The sequence below is a fragment of the Engystomops pustulosus genome, chromosome 8, assembly GCF_040894005.1.
Source record: "Engystomops pustulosus chromosome 8, aEngPut4.maternal, whole genome shotgun sequence".
In the NCBI taxonomy this organism is placed as follows: Eukaryota; Metazoa; Chordata; class Amphibia; order Anura; family Leptodactylidae; genus Engystomops; species Engystomops pustulosus.
The window spans coordinates 125,081,852-125,094,929 of NC_092418.1; positions in this window are offsets into that span (position 1 = coordinate 125,081,852).

Here is a 13,078-nt window from a genome sequence, read left to right on the forward strand (position 1 = left end):
GGGTAGAACCGGGTGATAGGTCTTCTTTAAGACACTGCAGCGCTGGGGTCCCGGGTTCAAGCCCCATCCAGGTCAACATCTGCAAAGAGTTTGTGGGGGTCATTTACTAAGGGCCCGAATCGCGTTTTCCCGACGTGTTACCCGAATATTTCCGATTTGCGCCGATTGTACCTGAATTGCCCCGGGATTGTGTCGCACGCAATCGGATTGTGGCGCATCGGCGCCGGCATGCGCGCAACGGTAATCGGGGGGCGTGGCCAAACGAAAACCCGACGTATTCGGAAAAACCGCCGCATTTAAAAACCGAAAAAGTGTCGCTTGGGGAGCGCTTACCTTCACCTGGTCCGAGGTGGTGCATTCCGGAGCGATGAGATGACTTTCAGCGCAGCAGCGCCACCTGGTGGACGGCGGAAGAACTACCTTCATAAATCCCGGCCGGACCCGAATCCAGAGCAGAGAACGCACCGCTGGATCGCGAATGGACCGGGTAAGTAAATCTGCCCCTGTATGTTCTCTCTGTGTTTGTGTGGGTTTCCTCCAGGTCCTCCCGTTTCCTCCCATACTCCAAAAACACACTGGTTGGTGGATTAGATTGTGAGCCCCATTGGGGACAAGGACTTATGTGACAGCTCTGTACAGCGCTGTGGAATATGTGAGCGCTATAGACATAGAGGAATTATTATTATTACTGCCAGCAGATGCTATAGATAGGTATATGAGGCGGCAGGACGTGAAATGAATAGACGGTTTTGTTGTGGACGCTTTTGCTCTCCTTACCAGACACAGGAGCAGAGGACACAATCCAGGAATGAAGCCGAAGTGTGAAATGCTACAGGAAGAATGTGGAGAGATACGGAGGAGCTGAATGCTTCGTCTTATCCGGCTGGACGTGTGACACAGCAGATAAGCCCCAGCTCTAATACTCCGCGCTGCCTCCTCACAAGTCGCTTTTATTTATCTGCATTGAAGTTTCTGCTGTTTTTTGAAGGGCATTGACCAAAATTATGGATCCTCATAAATCTATTTATGCAGTGACATATGAATAGGCAGCCACGTACATATGAATAGGCAGCCACGTACATATGAATAGGCAGCCACGTACATATGAATGTGCAGCCACGTACATATAAATAGGCAGCCACATACATATGAATGTGCAGCCACGGATATATTAAAAGGCAGCCACGTACATATGAATAGACAGCCACGTACATATGAATAGGCAGCCACGTACATATAAATAGGTAGCTACGTACATATGAAAAGGCAGCCACGTACATATGAATATGCAGCCACGTACATATGAAAAGGCAGCATTCAGGAAGAAGAAGGTGAACTCCGGGGACCTGAGCGGGGAAGTGACACATGCAGTATATCGGGCGCAGGATCTTAGTGACTCCCCGCACAGCGCATTATACATGGACAATGCACTTACATGCACCAGGAAGAAGAAGGTGAACTCCAGGGACCTGAGCGGGGAAGTGACACATGCAGGATATCGGGGGCAGGATCTTAGTGACTCCCCGCACAGCGCATTATACACGGACAATGCACTTACATGCACCAGGAAGAAGAAGGTGAACTCCAGGGACCTGAGCGGGGAAGTGACACATGCAGGATATCGGGTGCAGGATCTTAGTGACTCCCTGCACAGCGCATTATACATGGACAATGCACTTACATGCACCAGGAAGAAGAAGGTGAACTCCAGGGACCTGAGCGGGGAAGAGACACATGAAGGATATCGGGCTCAGGATCTTAGTGACTCCCCGCACAGCGCATTATACACGGACAATGCACTTACATGCACCAGGAAGAAGAAGGTGAACCCCGGGGACCTGAGCGGGGAAGTGACACATGCAGGATATCGGGTGCAGGATCTTAGTGACTCCCCGCACAGCACATTATACACGGACAATGCACTTACATGCACCAGAAAGAAGAAGGAGAACTCCGGGGACCTGAGCGGGGAAGCGACACATGCAGGATATCGGGTGCAGGATCTTAGTGACTCCCCGCACAGCGCATTATACACGGACAATGCACTTACATGCACCAGGAAGAAGAAGGTGAACTCCGGGGACCTGAGCAGGGAAGCGACACATGCAGGATATCGGGTGCAGGATCTTAGTGACTCCCTGCACAGCACATTATACACGGACAATGCACTTACATGCACCAGGAAGAAGAAGGTGAACTCCGGGGACCTGAGTGGGGAAGCGACACATGTAGGATATCGGGCGCAGGATCTTAGTGACTCCCCGCACAGCGCATTATACACAGACAATGCACTTACATGCACCAGGAAGAAGAAGGTGAACTCCTTGGACCTGAGCGGGGAAGTGACACATGCAGGATATCGGGTGCAGGATCTTAGTGACTCCCCGCACAGCGCATAATACACGGACAATGCACTTACATGCACCAGGAAGAAGAAGGTGAACTCCAGGGACCTGAGCGGGGAAGTGACACATGCAGGATATCGGGCGCAGGATCTTAGTGACTCCCCGCACAGCGCATAATACACGGACAATGCACTTACATGCACCAGGAAGAAGAAGGTGAACTCCAGGGACCTGAGCGGGGAAGCGACACATGCAGGATATCGGGCGCAGGATCTTAGTGACTCCCCGCACAGCGCATTATACATGGACAATGCACTTACATGCACCAGGAAGAAGAAGGTGAACTCCAGGGACCTGAGCGGGGAAGAGACACATGAAGGATATCGGGCTCAGGATCTTAGTGACTCCCCGCACAGCGCATTATACACGGACAATGCACTTACATGCACCAGGAAGAAGAAGGTGAACTCCGGGGACCTGAGTGGGGAAGTGACACATGCAGGATATCGGATGCACGATCTTAGTGACTCCCCGCACAGCACATTATACACAGACAATGCACTTACATGCACCAGGAAGAAGAAGGTGAACTCCAGGGACCTGAGCGGGGAAGCGACACATGCAGGATATCGGGCGCACGATCTTAGTGACTCCCTGCACAGCGCATTATACACGGACAATGCACTTACATGCACCAGGAAGAAGAAGGTGAACTCCGGGGACCTGAGCGGGGAAGCGACACATGCAGGATATCGGGTGCAGGATCTTAGTGACTCCCCGCACAGCGCATTATACACGGACAATGCACTTACATGCACCAGGAAGAAGAAGGTGAACTCCAGGGACCTGAGCGGGGAAGCGACACATGCAGGATATCAGGTGCAGGATCTTAGTGACTCCCCGCACAGCGCATTATACACGGACAATGCACTTACATGCACCAGAAAGAAGAGGTTGAACTCCGGGGACCTGAGCGGGGAAGCGACACATGCAGGATATCGGGTGCAGGATCTTAGTGACTCCCTGCACAGAGCATTATACATGGACAATGCACTTACATGCACCAGGAAGAAGAAGGTGAACTCCAGGGACCTGAGCGGGGAAGGGACACATGCAGGATATCGGGGGAAGGATCTTAGTGACTCCCCGCACAGCGCATTTTACACGGACAATGCACTTACATGCACCAGGAAGAAGAAGGTGAACTCCAGGGACCTGAGCGGGGAAGCGACACATGCAGGATATCGGGTGCAGGATCTTAGTGACTCCCCGCACAGCACATTATACACGGACAATGCACTTACATGCACCAGAAAGAAGAAGGTGAACTCCAGGGACCTGAGCGCGGAAGCAACACATGCAGGATATCGGGCGCAGGATCTTAGTGACTCCCCGCACAGCGCATTATACACGGACAATGCACTTACATGCACCAGGAAGAAGAAGGTGAACTCCAGGGACCTGAGCGGGGAAGCGACACATGCAGGATATCGGGTGCAGGATCTTAGTGACTCCCCGCACAGCGCATTATACACGGACAATGCACTTACATGCACCAGGAAGAAGAAGGTGAACTCCAGGGACCTGAGTGGGGAAGCGACACATGCAGGATATCGGACACACGATCTTAGTGACTCCCCGCACAGCGCATTATACACGGACAATGCACTTACATGCACCGGGAAGAAGAAGGTGAACTCCGGGTACCTGAGCGGGGAAGTTACACATGCAGGATATCGGGCGCAGGATCTTAGTGACTCCCTGCACAGCGCATTATACACGGACAATGCACTTACATGCACCAGGAAGAAGAAGGTGAACTCCGGGGACCTGAGTGGGGAAGCGACACATGCAGGATATCGGACGCAGGATCTTAGTGACTCCCCGCACAGCGCATTATACACGGACAATGCACTTACATGCACCAGGAAGAAGAAGGTGAACTCCAGGGACCTGAGCGGGGAAGCGACACATGCAGGATATCAGGTGCAGGATCTTAGTGTCTCCCCGCACAGCGCATTATACACGGACAATGCACTTACATGCACCAGGAAGAAGAAGGTGAACTCCGGGGACCTGAGTGGGGAAGCGACACATGCAGGATATCGGGCGCAGGATCTTAGTGACTCCCCACACAGCGCATTATACACAGACAATGCACTTACATGCACCAGGAAGAAGAAGGTGAACTCCGGGGACCTGAGTGGGGAAGCGACACATGCAGGATATCGGGCGCAGGATCTTAGTGACTCCCCACACAGCGCATTATACACGGACAATGCACTTACATGCACCAGGAAGAAGAAGGTGAACTCTGGGGACCTGAGCGGGGAAGTGACACATGCAGGATATCGGGCGCAGGATCTTAGTGACTCCCCGCACAGCGCATTATACACGGACAATGCACTTATATGCACCAGGAAGAAGAAGGTGAACTCCTGGGACCTGAGCGGGGAAGCGACACATGCAGGATATCGGATGCAGGATCTTAGTGACTCCCCGCACAGCGCATTATACACGGACAATGCACTTACATGCACCAGGAAGAAGAAGGTGAACTCCTGGGACCTGAGCGGGGAAGTGACACATGCAGGATATCAGGAGCACGATCTTAGTGACTCCCCGCACAGCACATTATACACGGACAATGCACTTACATGCACCAGGAAGAAGAAGGTGAACACCGGGGACCTGAGCGGGGAAGCGACACATGCAGGATATCGGGCGCAGGATCTTAGTGACTCCCCGCACAGCGCATTTTACACAGACAATGCACTTCCATGCACCAGGAAGAAGAAGGTGAACTCCGGGGACCTGAGCGGGGAAGCGACACATGCAGGATATCGGGCGCAGGATCTTAGTGACTCCCCGCACAGCGCATTTTACACAGACAATGCACTTCCATGCACCAGGAAGAAGAAGGTGAACTCCGGGGACCTGAGCGGGGAAGCGACACATGCAGGTTATCGGGTGCACGATCTTAGTGAATAACGCTAGAGTCCATGATTGTCAGACAACACGCAGGGGGGATAGTGACAGGACGGGTAAGTCAATGTGCCCCACTCTCTCTTCTTTAGTTCAGGATCTGCTCCATAGTGAGGCCGGGGGTCAGAGCTTGTGCTCTAAGCAGTTTCTGGAACTGATGACCTGATCTGCACCAGCCCCGCCCTGTCCAGGGGGTTTTATTACCCTGATCAGGTGGTGGCTTACTCTCCAATCACACTCCAGCATACATAGGGGAATACAATTGGATGAAAATTTACATGTACTTAACTCTTGCCTGTTCAGGCAGAATCTACAGCTGCTGATACCTAGTGCTCAGGTTCTGGAACCTTCCTGGAGGGTTCGTGACTCCTTCTGTCAGTTCCTGACCTGGAGAGGGCGCTGTTCGCAGCTATTCCTCTGCCCATGTATTGGCCGGGGTGTTGCATTGAGAGCTACAGAAAAACTTCCTAATTTCTGGTAATAACTTGTAGTTAGCTTTATCAACCCAAAAACATACAGCAGATGTATTTGGTCAAATATTTGACCCTACGTGAGAAGCACGCACTATTTCTGAGCAGTTCACTCATTTATGAATGTATCGCTCTTAAAGGCTCTACCACCAGGATCAAGGATCATTACCCAAGCGCACTTACCTGCAGGTATGTCCTCTCTGCAGGATCCAGTCTTCTTTTAGCTTCTTCTGTTTTATTTTCTTAACAAAAAAAGGCATTGAAATTATGCAAACGAGTCTGAGGGGCTCCGGCCTCCATAGCTGGTAATAGAGCTGAGAGCCCCTCAGGGTAGAAGAAGAGCAGGTTCTGGTGCACAGCAGTATGTAACTGTTAGCACCCCGGGATCCCGGTGGTGGATGTGCAACATCCCCCACCGGGGCCTAGCCTTTTTCTTGGGGCCTGGAGACAGCCTGGGCCCGCAGTACCTGAGTGGCTGGCGGTTGCGGCCTAAGCACGCTAGTGTCACGGTGCTTGGTATGGGGAACCGGAGGGCTGTCCTACAGCCTGGCAGGTCTCCAGCAGGTGGTGTGTGCAAGAAATGATGAGGGAGAGGCTGCTATAGCGGATCTCCCTGGGGCAACCCTTTGGTGTCTAGAGTATGAGTCTCTGTGTGGTGGACAGGGTGCCCGTGATGGTGACAGCCGGAGTAGCAGGGACCAGACGGAGGCAGAGGTTGAACAGAAACACTTACAGTTCTTTATTGGAAGCGACAGGAACATCAGCAACGTGCCTTTAACAAGATGGTGGAGTACTGGAGAGGTACTTGGAGGGAGCCACAGGATGTAGATCACCAGCCTGGATGCAATGGCAGGCTGGGAGGTAGCTGTGTCCTGGAAGGATGCTTCAGCTTGTCCTGGATTGCTTCAGGTATCACCCTTGAAGGTAGGATGATACCCCTTTCCTCTCTCTCTCTGTCTAACTTGTTCAGACTCTCTGGTCTGACTGGAACTCCTCTAAGAGTCTTCTCTAGAACATTCCTGGCCAGGGGTTTTATTACTCCCCTTGGTCAGGTGGTGGCTGCTCCTCCAATTACCTCTCAGCTCACAGAGACAGGATGCAATACATGTGATTGGCTGACACATATGACATCACATAAAACAATTAACTCCTGCCTTACCAGGCAGGATCTACCACTGCAATGTTCCCCTGTGTCCTATAAGGACTATGTAGTGTGATGTAGTGACATGCTGTGGGGCTGACTAGACCCTACACAGGCTGCAAGCTACATGGTGGGACGTATTCGCAAACACAGCTCTGCCTGGCATCGGCGAGGGTGTTGCATACCCCCGGGGCAATTGAAAGAGCCGCCCTTGGCTCGACTACGGATGGTTTGGGGCGCAGAGGTAGATAGGGGCACTTCTATGAAGTGCAGGCTACATGATATGTAGGGACAAACCGCCCATGGTCCTGGAGACAGGCACCTGGGTTGGTGTCGGACTAAGACACAGATATGTAAATGCTAAGTATGACAGTTGGTCGCCATTAAACCAAACTGTACAGTAGGAAAGGTGTGGTGTCATGTACTGTAATCCACTCCTTGCACCAGGGCCTGTATATTTGTTATATAAACACTTCTTCCCTAGCGACAAATATGTAGTGTGTATAGGCATTACGTTGGCATATGTGACACAATTAAACATTATACTACATAGAGACGGTCCGACACAGCCACACTACAATCTGAAAAGCCTATAAAAGGTTAGTGCAATATAAAAATAAATAAAGCAGCAACTTTTCCTTGAGGTTGGCAAAAGTCTCACAGAAGGTCTTTAAGATCAAAGTTCATCTTCTGGGTACAGCCCTTGAGGTGGGAAAAGTGCAATAAAGATGCAAAGGGTCACCTCTAGGTGGAGAGGGACAGAGCCCTTTGTAGGAATCTCTGCTGTGGCAGAGGAAGGGGTGCTATCATAGCACATGACAGTGGGCAGTTCAAGGTATGTCTCTTGACTGAAATAAATAAGGGTGAGAGTCCCAGGAAAGTCTCTGGCTCTATAGGGTTAGCGGGCACTCAGCCCAAATGGGATAGCAGAAATAATATTTACAAGATACACAGTACCTGTTAGGGCTTTCAGCCCATCAGGGGTTACTCAGAATCTTCTTCGGTGGTAAGTACTTCGGTGTCAGAAAAGCGTACCTGCCTCCTCCTTCTGTGTGACACCAGTTGATACTCCTGCAGGTATGCAGGAGCTTTACCTTTCGTCTCCCTTTGAGACCTCCGAAGTTCCGGCTGGGAGAAGATAACAACCTCCTCATCGTCCTCCTCTGAGTCAGGCGCTGGAGTCGGAGTCTCAGCTGCCTCTGATGCTTCAGGGGTTGCAGACTCTGGAGCCGGATCATCCTCCACAGGCAGCAATATTGGAGATGATGGTCTCTCCGGGGTACCTCTTACTGGAGTGGAAACAACAAAACAGAGTTGAGGCACAGTCACAAGTTCTAAGAAACTGGGGGTAGGTGAACACAAGGAGGTCTGTAAGTTGGGGGTCGAGGTGAGAGGTGTGGACATAGGGGCAAAAGGACGAAGACATCTCTTCAGCCGGTTCCTATGTACCCGGAGTGGTGGACGGTCTCCTCTTGAAATCTCGTAGACTTCAGGGGAGAGACTGTCCCTAACTAGGTATGGCTCACGCTCCCAACGCCCATCTAGCTTACTGGTAGGATGGTTGTTGCGCAGCCACACTCGATCTCCTGGGGCAAAAGGCTCAGCACAGGCATTACGATCGAAGTCCCTTTTTTGTTTCTCCCGGGCCTCTTCCTACTGCAGATCCACAACTTCTCTGGCATCCGCCAGGCGCCTCTGGTGTTCGTGAACCCAGTCAGTCTGGGGGAGTAAAGACTGGGAATCAGGGGACTCCATGTCCCAGGTCATATCCGCAGGGAGATGGCCGTGCCTCCCGAACATCAGATAATACGGGGTGTATCCTGTGGAGCAATGAGTGGTATTGTTGTACACACTAATTCGGGGAACAGTTTTGGCCAGTCAGCCCTTTTTGCAGGGGTCAGAGTCCTAAGCATATTGATTAGAGTCTGATTCATCTTTTCACAAAGCCCGTTGCCTTGGGGATGATAGGCTGTGGTCCTCAGCTTTTTGCAGCCATATAGAGTGCACAGCTCCTGGAAGACTTGGGACTCAAATGCTGTTCCTTGGTCCGTAAGGATCTGGTCCGGACAGCCATAGGGGAGGATGAAGCTCTTCCACAGGGCCGCTGCGGTGGTCCTTGCAGACAGATCTCTGACAGGTACTGCAACCACAAATTTGGTATAGTGGTCGATGATCGTGAGAGCATAACTGTGACCGGATCTGCTGGGCTCCAACTTCACATGATCCAATGCCAGGATCTCTAAGGGCCGTTGGCTCACAATGGGATGTAGAGGGGCCCTTTGATTGTGTCGGTCTCCTCGAGCGATGGCGCAGGCTGGGCATTCTCGACACCAGGCTTCGATGTCGGGCTTCATGTTGACCCAGTAGAAGCGCTTTCGGAGGGTGGCTTCCGTCTTCTGAGCGCCAAAGTGTCCGGACTGGTCATGGTACATATCCAGTACTATCTTGGCGTCCCTCCTGGGAATCACAATCTGGTACAGCCGGTCATAAGTGATAGGGTCCAGAGTTCTTCTCTTTAGCAGACCCTGATGCATGTTCAGAGTCTTTCTCTGGCGCCACAATTGAGACAGTTCTCCATCAGCTCTTCTGCGGCGGATTCTTTCAGGCACTCGCCCACTAGAGAGATAGTCCATTACTTCTCCTATGGCGCGGCTATCCGCCTGAAGACTTATCCGGAGGTCCTTTTCCGCAGGGGGCTCTGACTCTTCTTGGGGAGTAGCTGGCGCTGCCTCTGACGGTAAGGAGTAAACTCTCTGGGCATCTTGACGCACAAACCGGGCATAGAACGCTGGCATCTCGACATCTTCCCACTGAGCATCCGTGGAGGGTCCCTACCACTGGTCAGGGAGACGGGACAGAGCGTCGGCATTGTCATTGGTCTTACCAGCCCGGTACTTGATGGTAAAGTTGAAGTTGGCAAGTCTGGAGGCCCACCGTTGTTCCAGTGCTCCAAGACGAGCGGTGTTCAGATGCGCCAAGGGATTATTGTCTGTGAAGACAGTGAAGAAGGATGCAGCCAGGTAGTCCTTGAACTTTTCGGTCACAGCCCAGACTAACGCCAGAAACTCCAACTTGAAGGAACTGTAGTTCTGGTCGTTTTGCTCCGGTTCTCGGAGGGAACGGCTGGCGTAGGCTATGACCCTTTCAGTTCCGTTTTGGAGCTGGTATAGTACAGCCCCTAGGCCTTGCTTGCTGGCATCAGTGTATAGGGTGAAAGGCAGACTGTAGTCTGGATATCCCAACACCGGAGGCTCAGTCAACCGTTGCTTGAGCATCTGGAAGGCAGCTTCTCGTTCGGCTGTCCACTCAATGGATACTCGGGAACGTTGGCTCTCTTTTGGCAGGCCCCTTAGAAGTTCTTGCAGGGGAGCCGCCAGCTGGGCAAACTTCGGGATGAAACGCCTGTAATAACTGGCAAATCCCAGGAAGCTTTTGATGTCCCGTATGGTTGATGGGGTAGGCCAGTCGTGGACAGCTGCAATCTTCTCTGGATCTGGCTCAATTCCATGAGCGCTCACCACATGTCCCAGGTACTTGACGCTAGGTTGTAGCAGGTGGCACTTGGATGGCTTGACCTTCAACCCATGTTGGGTCAGGATTTGGAAGACTTCAGCCAGATGGTGGAGGTGGTCTTCATAAGTCTTGGAGTAGATGATGATGTCGTCCAAGTATAGTAGGACGGTCTCGAAGTTTCGATGACCCAAACATCTCTCCATCAGCCGTTGAAATGTGCCTAGGGCGTTGCATAGCCCGAACGGCATGTTGTTGAACTCGAACAGGCCCATTGGGGTGGTGAAAGCCGTCTTCTCTCTGTCTTCCGGCGCCATGGCCACTTGCCAGTAGCCACTGGTCAGGTCCAGGGTAGAGAAGTAGGCAGCTGACCCTAGGGCTGCGAGGGATTCCTCGATTCGAGGCAGAGGATAGGCATTAGAGATGAGCGAACACTAAAATGCTCGGGTACTCGTTATTCGAGACGAACTTTTCCCGATGCTCGAGTGCTCGTCTCGAATAACGAACCCCATTGAAGTCAATGGGAGACTCGAGCATTTTTCAAGGGGACCAAGGCTCTGCACAGGGAAGCTTGGCCAAACACCTGGGAACCTCAGAAAAGGATGGAAACACCACGGAAATGGACAGGAAACAGCAGGGGCAGCATGCATGGATGCCTCTGAGGCTGCCTAATCGCACCATTATGCCAAAATTATGGGCAACAGCATGGCCATGACAGAGTGACAGAATGAAGCTAGATAGCATCTAAAACATCCAATAATTGACCCTGACACTATAGGGGACGGCATGCAGAGGCAGCGGCAGCAGGCTAGAGAGTGGCATGGCGACATACCCTAAATGGACTCAGGCTTCAAACCAATGGGTGGCAGAGAGGAACCAAAGGAGGTGAGCAAGAAGCGCTCAAATAATATCGGTACATGATAAAAGTTTGCCAGTACATTTTGTGGATTACACAGCAGGGTGGCGACAAAGTTAACAACTTTGATGTGGAATCCATTAAAACAACCCAAATTTCTGACTGACACACCTCGTTTGATAAAGGGACGATGTATGGAGGCAGCTATATGGACGACTTTTGGAGGTAGCAATGGAGACAACGTGTGGAGGCTGCTATGGAGACAATTTAATTTGGATAGTGCCTGTATGTGGCAGTCCCAAACATTTTTCAAACCAGAGGAGCAGGTAGGTGGCCCTCCAGTAAAATGGAATAGATTGAGTGCCTGTATGTGGCAGTCCCAAACATTTTTCAAACCAGAGGAGCAGGTAGGTGGCCCTGCAGTAAAATGGAATAGATTGAGTGCCTGTATGTGGCAGTCCCAAAAATGTTTCAAACCAGAGGAGCAGGTAGGTGGCCCTCCAGTAAAATGGAATAGATTGAGTGCCTGTATGTGGCAGTCCCACAAATTGTTCAAACCAGAGGAGCAGGTAGGTGGCCCTCCAGTAAAATGGAATAGATTGAGTGCCTGTATGTGGCAGTCCCAAAAATTGTTCAAACCAGAGGAGCAGGTAGGTGGCCCTCCAGTAAAATGGAATAGATTGAGTGCCTGTATGTGGCAGTCCCAAAAAGTGTTTCAAACCAGAGGAGCAGGTAGGTGGCCCTGCAGTAAAATGGAATAGATTGAGTGCCTGTATGTGGCAGTCCCAAACATTTTTCAAACCAGAGGAGCAGGTAGGTGGCCCTCCAGTAAAATGGAATAGATTGAGTGCCTGTATGTGGCAGTCCCAAACATTTTTCAAACCAGAGGAGCAGGTAGGTGGCCCTGCAGTAAAATGGAATAGATTGAGTGCCTGTATGTGGCAGTCCCAAAAATGTTTCAAACCAGAGGAGCAGGTAGGTGGCCCTCCAGTAAAATGGAATAGATTGAGTGCCTGTATGTGGCAGTCCCACAAATTGTTCAAACCAGAGGAGCAGGTAGGTGGCCCTCCAGTAAAATGGAATAGATTGAGTGCCTGTATGTGGCAGTCCCAAAAATTGTTCAAACCAGAGGAGCAGGTAGGTGGCCCTCCAGTAAAATGGAATAGATTGAGTGCCTGTATGTGGCAGTCCCAAAAATGTTTCAAACCAGAGGAGCAGGTAGGTGGCCCTGCAGTAAAATGGAATAGATTGAGTGCCTGTATGTGGCAGTCCCAAACATTTTTCAAACCAGAGGAGCAGGTAGGTGGCCCTCCAGTAAAATGGAATAGATTGAGTGCCTGTATGTGGCAGTCCCAAAAATTGTTCAAACCAGAGGAGCAGGTAGGTGGCCCTGCAGTAAAATGGAATAGATTGAGTGCCTGTATGTGGCAGTCCCAAAAATTGTTCAAACCAGAGGAGCAGGTAGGTGGCCCTCCAGTAAAATGGAATAGATTGAGTGCCTGTATGTGGCAGTCCCAAAAATGTTTCAAACCAGAGGAGCAGGTAGGTGGCCCTGCAGTAAAATGGAATAGATTGAGTGCCTGTATGTGGCAGTCCCAAACATTTTTCAAACCAGAGGAGCAGGTAGGTGGCCCTCCAGTAAAATGGAATAGATTGAGTGCCTGTATGTGGCAGTCCCAAACATTTTTCAAACCAGAGGAGCAGGTAGGTGGCCCTCCAGTAAAATGGAATAGATTGAGTGCCTGTATGTGGCAGTCCCAAAAATTGTTCA